General features: G+C 33.3%; 9 non-coding genes across 9 annotated transcripts; 6 read left to right on the forward strand and 3 right to left on the reverse strand.

The window, feature by feature from the left end:
* Positions 1–773: 773 nt before the first annotated feature.
* Positions 774–845, reverse strand: TRNAQ-CUG (transfer RNA glutamine (anticodon CUG)). The gene has a single exon. It is a non-coding gene; the product is annotated as a tRNA-Gln (tRNA).
* A 1,548-nt stretch (positions 846–2,393) lies between these two features.
* Positions 2,394–2,465, forward strand: TRNAQ-UUG (transfer RNA glutamine (anticodon UUG)). The gene has a single exon. It is a non-coding gene; the product is annotated as a tRNA-Gln (tRNA).
* A 2,444-nt stretch (positions 2,466–4,909) lies between these two features.
* TRNAQ-UUG (transfer RNA glutamine (anticodon UUG)) lies at positions 4,910–4,981 on the forward strand. Its single transcript has one exon. It is a non-coding gene; the product is annotated as a tRNA-Gln (tRNA).
* Positions 4,982–5,806: 825 nt separating this feature from the next.
* TRNAQ-CUG (transfer RNA glutamine (anticodon CUG)) lies at positions 5,807–5,878 on the reverse strand. The gene has a single exon. It is a non-coding gene; the product is annotated as a tRNA-Gln (tRNA).
* Positions 5,879–7,426: 1,548 nt separating this feature from the next.
* On the forward strand, positions 7,427–7,498 carry TRNAQ-UUG (transfer RNA glutamine (anticodon UUG)). The gene has a single exon. It is a non-coding gene; the product is annotated as a tRNA-Gln (tRNA).
* Positions 7,499–12,458: 4,960 nt separating this feature from the next.
* On the forward strand, positions 12,459–12,530 carry TRNAQ-UUG (transfer RNA glutamine (anticodon UUG)). Its single transcript has one exon. It is a non-coding gene; the product is annotated as a tRNA-Gln (tRNA).
* Positions 12,531–17,490: 4,960 nt separating this feature from the next.
* On the forward strand, positions 17,491–17,562 carry TRNAQ-UUG (transfer RNA glutamine (anticodon UUG)). The gene has a single exon. It is a non-coding gene; the product is annotated as a tRNA-Gln (tRNA).
* Positions 17,563–18,387: 825 nt separating this feature from the next.
* Positions 18,388–18,459, reverse strand: TRNAQ-CUG (transfer RNA glutamine (anticodon CUG)). Its single transcript has one exon. It is a non-coding gene; the product is annotated as a tRNA-Gln (tRNA).
* A 1,548-nt stretch (positions 18,460–20,007) lies between these two features.
* TRNAQ-UUG (transfer RNA glutamine (anticodon UUG)) lies at positions 20,008–20,079 on the forward strand. The gene has a single exon. It is a non-coding gene; the product is annotated as a tRNA-Gln (tRNA).
* Positions 20,080–21,042: the final 963 nt, after the last annotated feature.

The raw sequence follows: 21,042 nt of genomic DNA on the forward strand, positions 1-21,042 counted from the left end.
ATAAATCTAACACGGGTAGAGTGAAACATTGATTTATTGATTGTATTTTTAAAGTCTATTTGATGTGAGCAAATGATAGAACTTTTAGAAAACATGGAAATAAAATGGCTCAAAATAATGAGATATTTTGTGAGCTGACTCTGTTTTCTCAACTCATCACAAGAGGCTGATCCAAGATATTACTTGTTTAAATCTTACTGTTATTGATAAGGGGAACACGGAACTTTTTTAATTGGAAAGCCTTCATTAAAAGAAAACTTGAGGAATCAAATTGTGTATTTTGGGGACAGAAGAGATGAACTTTTAAATAACAATCTTGAAATTAAGACACACAGATATTTACACTCTGTTTTTCTAAAGTAGATCCATAACCACAAAGTAGAATCTTTCGAAAGACATGTCAAATGTATTAATCTGAATTCCTCTTTCAAAGAAATTCACAATTAAATGCACTGTGTAAGTCAAGAATGTTGTCAGATAAGAAATCAGCAAAATGAACTATCTTATTACTGATCATAAAGATGAGAAAGGAAAAGAACCTCTTGCTTAAATTGTGGATGGGAAAGAACAGTTTTTAGTTTTCAGCTTCAGTACTTATGTTTATGAATAATTCATTTCTTTATATTGTATTATCACTATCTAGATGGATATAGCCATGTGTACATAGATACATAATTATACGTTGATAAGTTTCAGTATAAAACTTTGACGTTATGTTTTTCCAAGTCCAAATTCTAAGAAATTAGTGAAATATTATATCTCATAATTCAAGCAGGTCCCACCGAGATTTGAACTCGGATCGCTGGATTCAGAGTCCAGAGTGCTAACCATTACACCATGGAACCCTGCCATACATGAGGGATTTTTCCATTGAGACAAAAGAGAGCGCATCAGTGCGGGGGCTTTTCTTACATTGATGAAAAGATATCTCAGTTGAATGCTCATAGTGTAAAGAGCTATAATGTGATTTGATTCTTTTCAGCTGCATTCTCCATAACAGTGTTAAATGTGCAAACGTTTATCAGGAAATGCAATTTACAAAATAATGATCATATTTGACTGAAGAATATTAAAACATTCTACATTTCCAAACTACTACATCCATTTCTCTGTCTCTCACATGGGTGGCTCCAAAGAGCAACGCTTGGCACTTTGGACTTTGCATGCAAAGGTACCAGTCCAATTCTTTGAGGTACTATTTTACTAATCTCGACCTTTTACATTTCTGTCATCTTTTGTTATTGATAGCTCCAATCCAACACCAGTAGGTTGAAAGAGACAAATGTTGACTCCTTTCAAAATGTCCAACAGCTTGAACAAGTTACAGAAATACGAACTTTATAATACACATAACATCACATTCCTACACAAAATAGTGCGACATTACAAAATCCTATCCTGTTTTTCTCAAATGCATTTCAGAGGGCTGATTCCCAGCATTCCTTTTTGAAGATTTCCACACTATTGATAAGGCGAACATAGCACATTTTGAAAGAGATGTGTTCTTAAATCAAACCTAGAGAACCACAATGACGGTATCATTCAGATAGTACAAATGTTTTTTGTATATTAGTATGGAAATTGTGAAATAAAACATTTCTCATGCTGATTTTCAACAGTCGATCTGCAATCATGAAATATAAGCTTTTGCTTGGAGGCCTCAAAGGTACTGATCTAATTTTCTTTTTTAGAATTATTCACAGATCGTATGATATGCTTTGTACAAATCAACTATGTTGTTAGATCAAAATTGATTAAAAAGTGACTATCTCAATTTCAGGACATATAGAAGAGGAAGGAGAAGAAGCTCATGTTTCAAATGCGGAGAGGCAACAACTGTTCATTATTTTCACCTCTATTAATTATATGTATTTTTATAATGTATATATTTATATTTTCCGATAAATATACATAGACATATAGCGATATATAGGGAGATACATACATATAAGTTGATACGTACAAGTTTATAAGTAAATGAGATGTTTTTCCAATTAATACTTCTAAGAACTGAATGGAAAAAAAATCGTAAAGTTTAGATAAGTCCCACTGAGCTTTGTACTTAGATCCCTGTTTTCAGAGTCCAGATTGACAAGCATAACACCATCAACCCACCTGTACCAGGTTGAGCTTTCCATTTTGGCAGAAGAGATTGCATTCACGGGGGAATCTTATCTTTTATTGCAAAATCTTATCTCACATAAAAAGTACTGTTCAACAGAGTCATAGCGTTACTTGAGTCCTTTGTGCAACATCCTTCCCTAACATAGTTCAATAGGCAAAAGTTGAACAGAATAGAAAAGTTATATAATTCTGTTTGTCTTTGACTGTAGAAAATAAAAAATGTGAAATGTCCACATTGCTGCAGCAATTTCCTCCCCTGTCACATGGGAGGTTCCATGGTGAAATGGTTAGCACTTTGGACTTTGAATCCAAGGATCCGAGTTCAAATCTCGGTGGGACCACTTTCATGACTTATGACCAAATCTTTTTCTGTCAAGTGTATTCATAAATATCATAAATCTAACACGGGTAGAGTGAAACATTGATTTATTGATTGTATTTTTAAAGTCTATTTGATGTGAGCAAATGATAGAACTTTTAGAAAACATGGAAATAAAATGGCTCAAAATAATGAGATATTTTGTGAGCTGACTCTGTTTTCTCAACTCATCACAAGAGGCTGATCCAAGATATTACTTGTTTAAATCTTACTGTTATTGATAAGGGGAACACGGAACTTTTTTAATTGGAAAGCCTTCATTAAAAGAAAACTTGAGGAATCAAATTGTGTATTTTGGGGACAGAAGAGATGAACTTTTAAATAACAATCTTGAAATTAAGACACACAGATATTTACACTCTGTTTTTCTAAAGTAGATCCATAACCACAAAGTAGAATCTTTCGAAAGACATGTCAAATGTATTAATCTGAATTCCTCTTTCAAAGAAATTCACAATTAAATGCACTGTGTAAGTCAAGAATGTTGTCAGATAAGAAATCAGCAAAATTAACTATCTTATTACTGATCATAAAGATGAGAAAGGAAAATAACCTCTTGCTTAAATTGTGGATGGGAAAGAACAGTTTTTAGTTTTCAGCTTCAGTACTTATGTTTATGAATAATTCATTTCTTTATATTGTATTATCACTATCTAGATGGATATAGCCATGTGTACATAGATACATACTTATACGTTGATAAGTTTCAGTATAAAACTTTGACGTTATGTTTTTCCAAGTCCAAATTCTAAGAAATTAGTGAAATATTAAATCTCATAATTCAAGCAGGTCCCACGAGATTTGAACTCGGATCGCTGGATTCAGAGTCGAGAGTGCTAACTATTACACCATGGAACCCTGCCATACATGAGGGATTTTTCCATTGAGACAAAAGAGAGCGCATCAGTGCGGGGGCTTTTCTTACATTGATGAAAAGATATCTCAGTTGAATGCTCATAGTGTAAAGAGCTATAATGTGATTTGATTCTTTTCAGCTGCATTCTCCATAACAGTGTTAAATGTGCAAACGTTTATCAGGAAATGCAATTTACAAAATAATGATCATATTTGACTGAAGAATATTAAAACATTCTACATTTCCAAACTACTACATCCATTTCTCTGTCTCTCACATGGGTGGCTCCAAAGAGCAACAGTTGGCACTTTGGACTTTGCATGCAAAGGTACCAGTCCAATTCTTTGAGGTACTATTTTACTAATCTCGACCTTTTACATTTCTGTCATCTTTTGTTATTGATAGCTCCAATCCAACACCAGTAGGTTGAAAGAGAAAAATGTTGAATCCTTTCAAAATGTCCAACAGCTTGAACAAGTTACAGAAATACGAACTTTATAATACACATAACATCACATTCCTACACAAAATAGTGCGACATTACAAAATCCTATCCTGTTTTTCTCAAATGCATTTCAGAGGGCTGATTCCCAGCATTCCTTTTTGAAGATTTCCACACTATTGATAAGGCGAACATAGCACATTTTGAAAGAGATGTGTTCTTAAATCAAACCTAGAGAACCACAATGACGGTATCATTCAGATAGTACAAATGTTTTTTGTATATTAGTATGGAAATTGTGAAATAAAACATTTCTCATGCTGATTTTCAACAGTCGATCTGCAATCATGAAATATAAGCTTTTGCTTGGAGGCCTCAAAGGTACTGATCTAATTTTCTTTTTTAGAATTATTCACAGATCGTATGATATGCTTTGTACAAATCAACTATGTTGTTAGATCAAAATTGATTAAAAAGTGACTATCTCAATTTCAGGACATATAGAAGAGGAAGGAGAAGAAGCTCATGTTTCAAATGCGGAGAGGCAACAACTGTTCATTATTTTCACCTCTATTAATTATATGTATTTTTATAATGTATATATTTATATTTTCCGATAAATATACATAGACATATAGCGATATATAGGGAGATACAGACATATAAGTTGATACGTACAAGTTTATAAGTAAATGAGATGTTTTTCCAATTAATACTTCTAAGAACTGAATGGAAAAAAAATCGTAAAGTTTAGATAAGTCCCACTGAGCTTTGTACTTAGATCCCTGTTTTCAGAGTCCAGATTGACAAGCATAACACCATCAACCCACCTGTACCAGGTTGAGCTTTCCATTTTGGCAGAAGAGATTGCATTCACGGGGGAATCTTATCTTTTATTGCAAAATCTTATCTCACATAAAAAGTACTGTTCAACAGAGTCATAGCGTTACTTGAGTCCTTTGTGCAACATCCTTCCCTAACATAGTTCAATAGGCAAAAGTTGAACAGAATAGAAAAGTTATATAATTCTGTTTGTCTTTGACTGTAGAAAATAAAAAATGTGAAATGTCCACATTGCTGCAGCAATTTGCTCCCCTGTCACATGGGAGGTTCCATGGTGTAATGGTTAGCACTTTGGACTTTGAATCCAAGGATCCGAGTTCAAATCTCGGTGGGACCACTTTCATGACTTATGACCATATCTTTTTCTGTCAAGTGTATTCATAAATATCATAAATCTAACACGGGTAGAGTGAAACATTGATTTATTGATTGTATTTTTAAAGTCTATTTGATGTGAGCAAATGATAGAACTTTTAGAAAACATGGAAATAAAATGGCTCAAAATAATGAGATATTTTGTGAGCTGACTCTGTTTTCTCAACTCATCACAAGAGGCTGATCCAAGATATTACTTGTTTAAATCTTACTGTTATTGATAAGGGGAACACGGAACTTTTTTAATTGGAAAGCCTTCATTAAAAGAAAACTTGAGGAATCAAATTGTGTATTTTGGGGACAGAAGAGATGAACTTTTAAATAACAATCTTGAAATTAAGACACACAGATATTTACACTCTGTTTTTCTAAAGTAGATCCATAACCACAAAGTAGAATCTTTCGAAAGACATGTCAAATGTATTAATCTGAATTCCTCTTTCAAAGAAATTCACAATTAAATGCACTGTGTAAGGCAAGAATGTTGTCAGATAAGAAATCAGCAAAATGAACTATCTTATTACTGATCATAAAGATGAGAAAGGAAAAGAACCTCTTGCTTAAATTGTGGATGGGAAAGAACAGTTTTTAGTTTTCAGCTTCAGTACTTATGTTTATGAATAATTCATTTCTTTATATTGTATTATCACTATCTAGATGGATATAGCCATGTGTACATAGATACATAATTATACGTTGATAGGTTTCAGTATAAAACTTTGACGTTATGTTTTTCCAAGTCCAAATTCTAAGAAATTAGTGAAATATTATATCTCATAATTCAAGCAGGTCCCACCGAGATTTGAACTCGGATCGCTGGATTCAGAGTCCAGAGTGCTAACCATTACACCATGGAACCCTGCCATACATGAGGGATTTTTCCATTGAGACAAAAGAGAGCGCATCAGTGCGGGGGCTTTTCTTACATTGATGAAAAGATATCTCAGTTGAATGCTCATAGTGTAAAGAGCTATAATGTGATTTGATTCTTTTCAGCTGCATTCTCCATAACAGTGTTAAATGTGCAAACGTTTATCAGGAAATGCAATTTACAAAATAATGATCATATTTGACTGAAGAATATTAAAACATTCTACATTTCCAAACTACTACATCCATTTCTCTGTCTCTCACATGGGTGGCTCCAAAGAGCAACGCTTGGCACTTTGGACTTTGCATGCAAAGGTACCAGTCCAATTCTTTGAGGTACTATTTTACTAATCTCGACCTTTTACATTTCTGTCATCTTTTGTTATTGATAGCTCCAATCCAACACCAGTAGGTTGAAAGAGACAAATGTTGACTCCTTTCAAAATGTCCAACAGCTTGAACAAGTTACAGAAATACGAACTTTATAATACACATAACATCACATTCCTACACAAAATAGTGCGACATTACAAAATCCTATCCTGTTTTTCTCAAATGCATTTCAGAGGGCTGATTCCCAGCATTCCTTTTTGAAGATTTCCACACTATTGATAAGGCGAACATAGCACATTTTGAAAGAGATGTGTTCTTAAATCAAACCTAGAGAACCACAATGACGGTATCATTCAGATAGTACAAATGTTTTTTGTATATTAGTATGGAAATTGTGAAATAAAACATTTCTCATGCTGATTTTCAACAGTCGATCTGCAATCATGAAATATAAGCTTTTGCTTGGAGGCCTCAAAGGTACTGATCTAATTTTCTTTTTTAGAATTATTCACAGATCGTATGATATGCTTTGTACAAATCAACTATGTTGTTAGATCAAAATTGATTAAAAAGTGACTATCTCAATTTCAGGACATATAGAAGAGGAAGGAGAAGAAGCTCATGTTTCAAATGCGGAGAGGCAACAACTGTTCATTATTTTCACCTCTATTAATTATATGTATTTTTATAATGTATATATTTATATTTTCCGATAAATATACATAGACATATAGCGATATATAGGGAGATACATACATATAAGTTGATACGTACAAGTTTATAAGTAAATGAGATGTTTTTCCAATTAATACTTCTAAGAACTGAATGGAAAAAAAATCGTAAAGTTTAGATAAGTCCCACTGAGCTTTGTACTTAGATCCCTGTTTTCAGAGTCCAGATTGACAAGCATAACACCATCAACCCACCTGTACCAGGTTGAGCTTTCCATTTTGGCAGAAGAGATTGCATTCACGGGGGAATCTTATCTTTTATTGCAAAATCTTATCTCACATAAAAAGTACTGTTCAACAGAGTCATAGCGTTACTTGAGTCCTTTGTGCAACATCCTTCCCTAACATAGTTCAATAGGCAAAAGTTGAACAGAATAGAAAAGTTATATAATTCTGTTTGTCTTTGACTGTAGAAAATAAAAAATGTGAAATGTCCACATTGCTGCAGCAATTTCCTCCCCTGTCACATGGGAGGTTCCATGGTGAAATGGTTAGCACTTTGGACTTTGAATCCAAGGATCCGAGTTCAAATCTCGGTGGGACCACTTTCATGACTTATGACCAAATCTTTTTCTGTCAAGTGTATTCATAAATATCATAAATCTAACACGGGTAGAGTGAAACATTGATTTATTGATTGTATTTTTAAAGTCTATTTGATGTGAGCAAATGATAGAACTTTTAGAAAACATGGAAATAAAATGGCTCAAAATAATGAGATATTTTGTGAGCTGACTCTGTTTTCTCAACTCATCACAAGAGGCTGATCCAAGATATTACTTGTTTAAATCTTACTGTTATTGATAAGGGGAACACGGAACTTTTTTAATTGGAAAGCCTTCATTAAAAGAAAACTTGAGGAATCAAATTGTGTATTTTGGGGACAGAAGAGATGAACTTTTAAATAACAATCTTGAAATTAAGACACACAGATATTTACACTCTGTTTTTCTAAAGTAGATCCATAACCACAAAGTAGAATCTTTCGAAAGACATGTCAAATGTATTAATCTGAATTCCTCTTTCAAAGAAATTCACAATTAACTGCACTGTGTAAGTCAAGAATGTTGTCAGATAAGAAATCAGCAAAATTAACTATCTTATTACTGATCATAAAGATGAGAAAGGAAAATAACCTCTTGCTTAAATTGTGGATGGGAAAGAACAGTTTTTAGTTTTCAGCTTCAGTACTTATGTTTATGAATAATTCATTTCTTTATATTGTATTATCACTATCTAGATGGATATAGCCATGTGTACATAGATACATACTTATACGTTGATAAGTTTCAGTATAAAACTTTGACGTTATGTTTTTCCAAGTCCAAATTCTAAGAAATTAGTGAAATATTAAATCTCATAATTCAAGCAGGTCCCACGAGATTTGAACTCGGATCGCTGGATTCAGAGTCCAGAGTGCTAACTATTACACCATGGAACCCTGCCATACATGAGGGATTTTTCCATTGAGACAAAAGAGAGCGCATCAGTGCGGGGGCTTTTCTTACATTGATGAAAAGATATCTCAGTTGAATGCTCATAGTGTAAAGAGCTATAATGTGATTTGATTCTTTTCAGCTGCATTCTCCATAACAGTGTTAAATGTGCAAACGTTTATCAGGAAATGCAATTTACAAAATAATGATCATATTTGACTGAAGAATATTAAAACATTCTACATTTCCAAACTACTACATCCATTTCTCTGTCTCTCACATGGGTGGCTCCAAAGAGCAACAGTTGGCACTTTGGACTTTGCATGCAAAGGTACCAGTCCAATTCTTTGAGGTACTATTTTACTAATCTCGACCTTTTACATTTCTGTCATCTTTTGTTATAGATAGCTCCAATCCAACACCAGTAGGTTGAAAGAGAAAAATGTTGAATCCTTTCAAAATGTCCAACAGCTTGAACAAGTTACAGAAATACGAACTTTATAATACACATAACATCACATTCCTACACAAAATAGTGCGACATTACAAAATCCTATCCTGTTTTTCTCAAATGCATTTCAGAGGGCTGATTCCCAGCATTCCTTTTTGAAGATTTCCACACTATTGATAAGGCGAACATAGCACATTTTGAAAGAGATGTGTTCTTAAATCAAACCTAGAGAACCACAATGACGGTATCATTCAGATAGTACAAATGTTTTTTGTATATTAGTATGGAAATTGTGAAATAAAACATTTCTCATGCTGATTTTCAACAGTCGATCTGCAATCATGAAATATAAGCTTTTGCTTGGAGGCCTCAAAGGTACTGATCTAATTTTCTTTTTTAGAATTATTCACAGATCGTATGATATGCTTTGTACAAATCAACTATGTTGTTAGATCAAAATTGATTAAAAAGTGACTATCTCAATTTCAGGACATATAGAAGAGGAAGGAGAAGAAGCTCATGTTTCAAATGCGGAGAGGCAACAACTGTTCATTATTTTCACCTCTATTAATTATATGTATTTTTATAATGTATATATTTATATTTTCCGATAAATATACATAGACATATAGCGATATATAGGGAGATACATACATATAAGTTGATACGTACAAGTTTATAAGTAAATGAGATGTTTTTCCAATTAATACTTCTAAGAACTGAATGGAAAAAAAATCGTAAAGTTTAGATAAGTCCCACTGAGCTTTGTACTTAGATCCCTGTTTTCAGAGTCCAGATTGACAAGCATAACACCATCAACCCACCTGTACCAGGTTGAGCTTTCCATTTTGGCAGAAGAGATTGCATTCACGGGGGAATCTTATCTTTTATTGCAAAATCTTATCTCACATAAAAAGTACTGTTCAACAGAGTCATAGCCTTACTTGAGTCCTTTGTGCAACATCCTTCCCTAACATAGTTCAATAGGCAAAAGTTGAACAGAATAGAAAAGTTATATAATTCTGTTTGTCTTTGACTGTAGAAAATAAAAAATGTGAAATGTCCACATTGCTGCAGCAATTTCCTCCCCTGTCACATGGGAGGTTCCATGGTGAAATGGTTAGCACTTTGGACTTTGAATCCAAGGATCCGAGTTCAAATCTCGGTGGGACTACTTTCATGACTTATGACCAAATCTTTTTCTGTCAAGTGTATTCATAAATATCATAAATCTAACACGGGTAGAGTGAAACATTGATTTATTGATTGTATTTTTAAAGTCTATTTGATGTGAGCAAATGATAGAACTTTTAGAAAACATGGAAATAAAATGGCTCAAAATAATGAGATATTTTGTGAGCTGACTCTGTTTTCTCAACTCATCACAAGAGGCTGATCCAAGATATTACTTGTTTAAATCTTACTGTTATTGATAAGGGGAACACGGAACTTTTTTAATTGGAAAGCCTTCATTAAAAGAAAACTTGAGGAATCAAATTGTGTATTTTGGGGACAGAAGAGATGAACTTTTAAATAACAATCTTGAAATTAAGACACACAGATATTTACACTCTGTTTTTCTAAAGTAGATCCATAACCACAAAGTAGAATCTTTCGAAAGACATGTCAAATGTATTAATCTGAATTCCTCTTTCAAAGAAATTCACAATTAAATGCACTGTGTAAGTCAAGAATGTTGTCAGATAAGAAATCAGCAAAATGAACTATCTTATTACTGATCATAAAGATGAGAAAGGAAAAGAACCTCTTGCTTAAATTGTGGATGGGAAAGAACAGTTTTTAGTTTTCAGCTTCAGTACTTATGTTTATGAATAATTCATTTCTTTATATTGTATTATCACTATCTAGATGGATATAGCCATGTGTACATAGATACATACTTATACGTTGATAAGTTTCAGTATAAAACTTTGACGTTATGTTTTTCCAAGTCCAAATTCTAAGAAATTAGTGAAATATTAAATCTCATAATTCAAGCAGGTCCCACGAGATTTGAACTCGGATCGCTGGATTCAGAGTCCAGAGTGCTAACTATTACACCATGGAACCCTGCCATACATGAGGGATTTTTCCATTGAGACAAAAGAGAGCGCATCAGTGCGGGGGCTTTTCTTACATTGATGAAAAGATATCTCAGTTGAATGCTCATAGTGTAAAGAGCTATAATGTGATTTGATTCTTTTCAGCTGCATTCTCCATAACAGTGTTAAATGTGCAAACGTTTATCAGGAAATGCAATTTACAAAATAATGATCATATTTGACTGAAGAATATTAAAACATTCTACATTTCCAAACTACTACATCCATTTCTCTGTCTCTCACATGGGTGGCTCCAAAGAGCAACAGTTGGCACTTTGGACTTTGCATGCAAAGGTACCAGTCCAATTCTTTGAGGTACTATTTTACTAATCTCGACCTTTTACATTTCTGTCATCTTTTGTTATTGATAGCTCCAATCCAACACCAGTAGGTTGAAAGAGAAAAATGTTGAATCCTTTCAAAATGTCCAACAGCTTGAACAAGTTACAGAAATACGAACTTTATAATACACATAACATCACATTCCTACACAAAATAGTGCGACATTACAAAATCCTATCCTGTTTTTCTCAAATGCATTTCAGAGGGCTGATTCCCAGCATTCCTTTTTGAAGATTTCCACACTATTGATAAGGCGAACATAGCACATTTTGAAAGAGATGTGTTCTTAAATCAAACCTAGAGAACCACAATGACGGTATCATTCAGATAGTACAAATGTTTTTTGTATATTAGTATGGAAATTGTGAAATAAAACATTTCTCATGCTGATTTTCAACAGTCGATCTGCAATCATGAAATATAAGCTTTTGCTTGGAGGCCTCAAAGGTACTGATCTAATTTTCTTTTTTAGAATTATTCACAGATCGTATGATATGCTTTGTACAAATCAACTATGTTGTTAGATCAAAATTGATTAAAAAGTGACTATCTCAATTTCAGGACATATAGAAGAGGAAGGAGAAGAAGCTCATGTTTCAAATGCGGAGAGGCAACAACTGTTCATTATTTTCACCTCTATTAATTATATGTATTTTTATAATGTATATATTTATATTTTCCGATAAATATACATAGACATATAGCGATATATAGGGAGATACATACATATAAGTTGATACGTACAAGTTTATAAGTAAATGAGATGTTTTTCCAATTAATACTTCTAAGAACTGAATGGAAAAAAAATCGTAAAGTTTAGATAAGTCCCACTGAGCTTTGTACTTAGATCCCTGTTTTCAGAGTCCAGATTGACAAGCATAACACCATCAACCCACCTGTACCAGGTTGAGCTTTCCATTTTGGCAGAAGAGATTGCATTCACGGGGGAATCTTATCTTTTATTGCAAAATCTTATCTCACATAAAAAGTACTGTTCAACAGAGTCATAGCGTTACTTGAGTCCTTTGTGCAACATCCTTCCCTAACATAGTTCAATAGGCAAAAGTTGAACAGAATAGAAAAGTTATATAATTCTGTTTGTCTTTGACTGTAGAAAATAAAAAATGTGAAATGTCCACATTGCTGCAGCAATTTCCTCCCCTGTCACATGGGAGGTTCCATGGTGAAATGGTTAGCACTTTGGACTTTGAATCCAAGGATCCGAGTTCAAATCTCGGTGGGACCACTTTCATGACTTATGACCAAATCTTTTTCTGTCAAGTGTATTCATAAATATCATAAATCTAACACGGGTAGAGTGAAACATTGATTTATTGATTGTATTTTTAAAGTCTATTTGATGTGAGCAAATGATAGAACTTTTAGAAAACATGGAAATAAAATGGCTCAAAATAATGAGATATTTTGTGAGCTGACTCTGTTTTCTCAACTCATCACAAGAGGCTGATCCAAGATATTACTTGTTTAAATCTTACTGTTATTGATAAGGGGAACACGGAACTTTTTTAATTGGAAAGCCTTCATTAAAAGAAAACTTGAGGAATCAAATTGTGTATTTTGGGGACAGAAGAGATGAACTTTTAAATAACAATCTTGAAATTAAGACACACAGATATTTACACTCTGTTTTTCTAAAGTAGATCCATAACCACAAAGTAGAATCTTTCGAAAGACATGTCAAATGTATTAATCTGAATTCCTCTTTCAAAGAAATTCACAATTAACTGCACTGTGTAAGTCAAGAATGTTGTCAGATAAGAAATCAGCAAAATTAACTATCTTATTACTGATCATAAAGATGAGAAAGGAAAATAACCTCTTGCTTAAATTGTGGATGGGAAAGAACAGTTTTTAGTTTTCAGCTTCAGTACTTATGTTTATGAATAATTCATTTCTTTATATTGTATTATCACTATCTAGATGGATATAGCCATGTGTACATAGATACATACTTATACGTTGATAAGTTTCAGTATAAAACTTTGACGTTATGTTTTTCCAAGTCCAAATTCTAAGAAATTAGTGAAATATTAAATCTCATAATTCAAGCAGGTCCCACGAGATTTGAACTCGGATCGCTGGATTCAGAGTCCAGAGTGCTAACTATTACACCATGGAACCCTGCCATACATGAGGGATTTTTCCATTGAGACAAAAGAGAGCGCATCAGTGCGGGGGCTTTTCTTACATTGATGAAAAGATATCTCAGTTGAATGCTCATAGTGTAAAGAGCTATAATGTGATTTGATTCTTTTCAGCTGCATTCTCCATAACAGTGTTAAATGTGCAAACGTTTATCAGGAAATGCAATTTACAAAATAATGATCATATTTGACTGAAGAATATTAAAACATTCTACATTTCCAAACTACTACATCCATTTCTCTGTCTCTCACATGGGTGGCTCCAAAGAGCAACAGTTGGCACTTTGGACTTTGCATGCAAAGGTACCAGTCCAATTCTTTGAGGTACTATTTTACTAATCTCGACCTTTTACATTTCTGTCATCTTTTGTTATAGATAGCTCCAATCCAACACCAGTAGGTTGAAAGAGAAAAATGTTGAATCCTTTCAAAATGTCCAACAGCTTGAACAAGTTACAGAAATACGAACTTTATAATACACATAACATCACATTCCTACACAAAATAGTGCGACATTACAAAATCCTATCCTGTTTTTCTCAAATGCATTTCAGAGGGCTGATTCCCAGCATTCCTTTTTGAAGATTTCCACACTATTGATAAGGCGAACATAGCACATTTTGAAAGAGATGTGTTCTTAAATCAAACCTAGAGAACCACAATGACGGTATCATTCAGATAGTACAAATGTTTTTTGTATATTAGTATGGAAATTGTGAAATAAAACATTTCTCATGCTGATTTTCAACAGTCGATCTGCAATCATGAAATATAAGCTTTTGCTTGGAGGCCTCAAAGGTACTGATCTAATTTTCTTTTTTAGAATTATTCACAGATCGTATGATATGCTTTGTACAAATCAACTATGTTGTTAGATCAAAATTGATTAAAAAGTGACTATCTCAATTTCAGGACATATAGAAGAGGAAGGAGAAGAAGCTCATGTTTCAAATGCGGAGAGGCAACAACTGTTCATTATTTTCACCTCTATTAATTATATGTATTTTTATAATGTATATATTTATATTTTCCGATAAATATACATAGACATATAGCGATATATAGGGAGATACATACATATAAGTTGATACGTACAAGTTTATAAGTAAATGAGATGTTTTTCCAATTAATACTTCTAAGAACTGAATGGAAAAAAAATCGTAAAGTTTAGATAAGTCCCACTGAGCTTTGTACTTAGATCCCTGTTTTCAGAGTCCAGATTGACAAGCATAACACCATCAACCCACCTGTACCAGGTTGAGCTTTCCATTTTGGCAGAAGAGATTGCATTCACGGGGGAATCTTATCTTTTATTGCAAAATCTTATCTCACATAAAAAGTACTGTTCAACAGAGTCATAGCCTTACTTGAGTCCTTTGTGCAACATCCTTCCCTAACATAGTTCAATAGGCAAAAGTTGAACAGAATAGAAAAGTTATATAATTCTGTTTGTCTTTGACTGTAGAAAATAAAAAATGTGAAATGTCCACATTGCTGCAGCAATTTCCTCCCCTGTCACATGGGAGGTTCCATGGTGAAATGGTTAGCACTTTGGACTTTGAATCCAAGGATCCGAGTTCAAATCTCGGTGGGACTACTTTCATGACTTATGACCAAATCTTTTTCTGTCAAGTGTATTCATAAATATCATAAATCTAACACGGGTAGAGTGAAACATTGATTTATTGATTGTATTTTTAAAGTCTATTTGATGTGAGCAAATGATAGAACTTTTAGAAAACATGGAAATAAAATGGCTCAAAATAATGAGATATTTTGTGAGCTGACTCTGTTTTCTCAACTCATCACAAGAGGCTGATCCAAGATATTACTTGTTTAAATCTTACTGTTATTGATAAGGGGAACACGGAACTTTTTTAATTGGAAAGCCTTCATTAAAAGAAAACTTGAGGAATCAAATTGTGTATTTTGGGGACAGAAGAGATGAACTTTTAAATAACAATCTTGAAATTAAGACACACAGATATTTACACTCTGTTTTTCTAAAGTAGATCCATAACCACAAAGTAGAATCTTTCGAAAGACATGTCAAATGTATTAATCTGAATTCCTCTTTCAAAGAAATTCACAATTAAATGCACTGTGTAAGTCAAGAATGTTGTCAGATAAGAAATCAGCAAAATGAACTATCTTATTACTGATCATAAAGATGAGAAAGGAAAAGAACCTCTTGCTTAAATTGTGGATGGGAAAGAACAGTTTTTAGTTTTCAGCTTCAGTACTTATGTTTATGAATAATTCATTTCTTTATATTGTATTATCACTATCTAGATGGATATAGCCATGTGTACATAGATACATACTTATACGTTGATAAGTTTCAGTATAAAACTTTGACGTTATGTTTTTCCAAGTCCAAATTCTAAGAAATTAGTGAAATATTAAATCTCATAATTCAAGCAGGTCCCACGAGATTTGAACTCGGATCGCTGGATTCAGAGTCCAGAGTGCTAACTATTACACCATGGAACCCTGCCATACATGAGGGATTTTTCCATTGAGACAAAAGAGAGCGCATCAGTGCGGGGGCTTTTCTTACATTGATGAAAAGATATCTCAGTTGAATGCTCATAGTGTAAAGAGCTATAATGTGATTTGATTCTTTTCAGCTGCATTCTCCATAACAGTGTTAAATGTGCAAACGTTTATCAGGAAATGCAATTTACAAAATAATGATCATATTTGACTGAAGAATATTAAAACATTCTACATTTCCAAACTACTACATCCATTTCTCTGTCTCTCACATGGGTGGCTCCAAAGAGCAACAGTTGGCACTTTGGACTTTGCATGCAAAGGTACCAGTCCAATTCTTTGAGGTACTATTTTACTAATCTCGACCTTTTACATTTCTGTCATCTTTTGTTATTGATAGCTCCAATCCAACACCAGTAGGTTGAAAGAGAAAAATGTTGAATCCTTTCAAAATGTCCAACAGCTTGAACAAGTTACAGAAATACGAACTTTATAATACACATAACATCACATTCCTACACAAAATAGTGCGACATTACAAAATCCTATCCTGTTTTTCTCAAATGCATTTCAGAGGGCTGATTCCCAGCATTCCTTTTTGAAGATTTCCACACTATTGATAAGGCGAACATAGCACATTTTGAAAGAGATGTGTTCTTAAATCAAACCTAGAGAACCACAATGACGGTATCATTCAGATAGTACAAATGTTTTTTGTATATTAGTATGGAAATTGTGAAATAAAACATTTCTCATGCTGATTTTCAACAGTCGATCTGCAATCATGAAATATAAGCTTTTGCTTGGAGGCCTCAAAGGTACTGATCTAATTTTCTTTTTTAGAATTATTCACAGATCGTATGATATGCTTTGTACAAATCAACTATGTTGTTAGATCAAAATTGATTAAAAAGTGACTATCTCAATTTCAGGACATATAGAAGAGGAAGGAGAAGAAGCTCATGTTTCAAATGCGGAGAGGCAACAACTGTTCATTATTTTCACCTCTATTAATTATATGTATTTTTATAATGTATATATTTATATTTTCCGATAAATATACATAGACATATAGCGATATATAGGGAGATACATACATATAAGTTGATACGTACAAGTTTATAAGTAAATGAGATGTTTTTCCAATTAATACTTCTAAGAACTGAATGGAAAAAAAATCGTAAAGTTTAGATAAGTCCCACTGAGCTTTGTACTTAGATCCCTGTTTTCAGAGTCCAGATTGACAAGCATAACACCATCAACCCACCTGTACCAGGTTGAGCTTTCCATTTTGGCAGAAGAGATTGCATTCACGGGGGAATCTTATCTTTTATTGCAAAATCTTATCTCACATAAAAAGTACTGTTCAACAGAGTCATAGCGTTACTTGAGTCCTTTGTGCAACATCCTTCCCTAACATAGTTCAATAGGCAAAAGTTGAACAGAATAGAAAAGTTATATAATTCTGTTTGTCTTTGACTGTAGAAAATAAAAAATGTGAAATGTCCACATTGCTGCAGCAATTTCCTCCCCTGTCACATGGGAGGTTCCATGGTGAAATGGTTAGCACTTTGGACTTTGAATCCAAGGATCCGAGTTCAAATCTCGGTGGGACCACTTTCATGACTTATGACCAAATCTTTTTCTGTCAAGTGTATTCATAAATATCATAAATCTAACACGGGTAGAGTGAAACATTGATTTATTGATTGTATTTTTAAAGTCTATTTGATGTGAGCAAATGATAGAACTTTTAGAAAACATGGAAATAAAATGGCTCAAAATAATGAGATATTTTGTGAGCTGACTCTGTTTTCTCAACTCATCACAAGAGGCTGATCCAAGATATTACTTGTTTAAATCTTACTGTTATTGATAAGGGGAACACGGAACTTTTTTAATTGGAAAGCCTTCATTAAAAGAAAACTTGAGGAATCAAATTGTGTATTTTGGGGACAGAAGAGATGAACTTTTAAATAACAATCTTGAAATTAAGACACACAGATATTTACACTCTGTTTTTCTAAAGTAGATCCATAACCACAAAGTAGAATCTTTCGAAAGACATGTCAAATGTATTAATCTGAATTCCTCTTTCAAAGAAATTCACAATTAAATGCACTGTGTAAGTCAAGAATGTTGTCAGATAAGAAATCAGCAAAATGAACTATCTTATTACTGATCATAAAGATGAGAAAGGAAAAGAACCTCTTGCTTAAATTGTGGATGGGAAAGAACAGTTTTTAGTTTTCAGCTTCAGTACTTATGTTTATGAATAATTCATTTCTTTATATTGTATTATCACTATCTAGATGGATATAGCCATGTGTACATAGATACATAATTATACGTTGATAGGTTTCAGTATAAAACTTTGACGTTATGTTTTTCCAAGTCCAAATTCTAAGAAATTAGTGAAATATTATATCTCATAATTCAAGCAGGTCCCACCGAGATTTGAACTCGGATCGCTGGATTCAGAGTCCAGAGTGCTAACCATTACACCATGGAACCCTGCCATACATGAGGGATTTTTCCATTGAGACAAAAGAGAGCGCATCAGTGCGGGGGCTTTTCTTACATTGATGAAAAGATATCTCAGTTGAATGCTCATAGTGTAAAGAGCTATAATGTGATTTGATTCTTTTCAGCTGCATTCTCCATAACAGTGTTAAATGTGCAAACGTTTATCAGGAAATGCAATTTACAAAATAATGATCATATTTGACTGAAGAATATTAAAACATTCTACATTTCCAAACTACTACATCCATTTCTCTGTCTCTCACATGGGTGGCTCCAAAGAGCAACGCTTGGCACTTTGGACTTTGCATGCAAAGGTACCAGTCCAATTCTTTGAGGTACTATTTTACTAATCTCGACCTTTTACATTTCTGTCATCTTTTGTTATTGATAGCTCCAATCCAACACCAGTAGGTTGAAAGAGACAAATGTTGACTCCTTTCAAAATGTCCAACAGCTTGAACAAGTTACAGAAATACGAACTTTATAATACACATAACATCACATTCCTACACAAAATAGTGCGACATTACAAAATCCTATCCTGTTTTTCTCAAATGCATTTCAGAGGGCTGATTCCCAGCATTCCTTTTTGAAGATTTCCACACTATTGATAAGGCGAACATAGCACATTTTGAAAGAGATGTGTTCTTAAATCAAACCTAGAGAACCACAATGACGGTATCATTCAGATAGTACAAATGTTTTTTGTATATTAGTATGGAAATTGTGAAATAAAACATTTCTCATGCTGATTTTCAACAGTCGATCTGCAATCATGAAATATAAGCTTTTGCTTGGAGGCCTCAAAGGTACTGATCTAATTTTCTTTTTTAGAATTATTCACAGATCGTATGATATGCTTTGTACAAATCAACTATGTTGTTAGATCAAAATTGATTAAAAAGTGACTATCTCAATTTCAGGACATATAGAAGAGGAAGGAGAAGAAGCTCATGTTTCAAATGCGGAGAGGCAACAACTGTTCATTATTTTCACCTCTATTAATTATATGTATTTTTATAATGTATATATTTATATTTTCCGATAAATATACATAGACATATAGCGATATATAGGGAGATACATACATATAAGTTGATACGTACAAGTTTATAAGTAAATGAGATGTTTTTCCAATTAATACTTCTAAGAACTGAATGGAAAAAAAATCGTAAAGTTTAGATAAGTCCCACTGAGCTTTGTACTTAGATCCCTGTTTTCAGAGTCCAGATTGACAAGCATAACACCATCAACCCACCTGTACCAGGTTGAGCTTTCCATTTTGGCAGAAGAGATTGCATTCACGGGGGAATCTTATCTTTTATTGCAAAATCTTATCTCACATAAAAAGTACTGTTCAACAGAGTCATAGCGTTACTTGAGTCCTTTGTGCAACATCCTTCCCTAACATAGTTCAATAGGCAAAAGTTGAACAGAATAGAAAAGTTATATAATTCTGTTTGTCTTTGACTGTAGAAAATAAAAAATGTGAAATGTCCACATTGCTGCAGCAATTTCCTCCCCTGTCACATGGGAGGTTCCATGGTGAAATGGTTAGCACTTTGGACTTTGAATCCAAGGATCCGAGTTCAAATCTCGGTGGGACCACTTTCATGACTTATGACCAAATCTTTTTCTGTCAAGTGTATTCATAAATATCATAAATCTAACACGGGTAGAGTGAAACATTGATTTATTGATTGTATTTTTAAAGTCTATTTGATGTGAGCAAATGATAGAACTTTTAGAAAACATGGAAATAAAATGGCTCAAAATAATGAGATATTTTGTGAGCTGACTCTGTTTTCTCAACTCATCACAAGAGGCTGATCCAAGATATTACTTGTTTAAATCTTACTGTTATTGATAAGGGGAACACGGAACTTTTTTAATTGGAAAGCCTTCATTAAAAGAAAACTTGAGGAATCAAATTGTGTATTTTGGGGACAGAAGAGATGAACTTTTAAATAACAATCTTGAAATTAAGACACACAGATATTTACACTCTGTTTTTCTAAAGTAGATCCATAACCACAAAGTAGAATCTTTCGAAAGACATGTCAAATGTATTAATCTGAATTCCTCTTTCAAAGAAATTCACAATTAACTGCACTGTGTAAGTCAAGAATGTTGTCAGATAAGAAATCAGCAAAATTAACTATCTTATTACTGATCATAAAGATGAGAAAGGAAAATAACCTCTTGCTTAAATTGTGGATGGGAAAGAACAGTTTTTAGTTTTCAGCTTCAGTACTTATGTTTATGAATAATTCATTTCTTTATATTGTATTATCACTATCTAGATGGATATAGCCATGTGTACATAGATACATACTTATACGTTGATAAGTTTCAGTATAAAACTTTGACGTTATGTTTTTCCAAGTCCAAATTCTAAGAAATTAGTGAAATATTAAATCTCATAATTCAAGCAGGTCCCACGAGATTTGAACTCGGATCGCTGGATTCAGAGTCCAGAGTGCTAACTATTACACCATGGAACCCTGCCATACATGAGGGATTTTTCCATTGAGACAAAAGAGAGCGCATCAGTGCGGGGGCTTTTCTTAC

Source organism: Lissotriton vulgaris, chromosome 4_1 (genome assembly GCF_964263255.1).
Source record: "Lissotriton vulgaris chromosome 4_1, aLisVul1.2, whole genome shotgun sequence".
NCBI lineage: Eukaryota > Metazoa > Chordata > Amphibia > Caudata > Salamandridae > Lissotriton > Lissotriton vulgaris.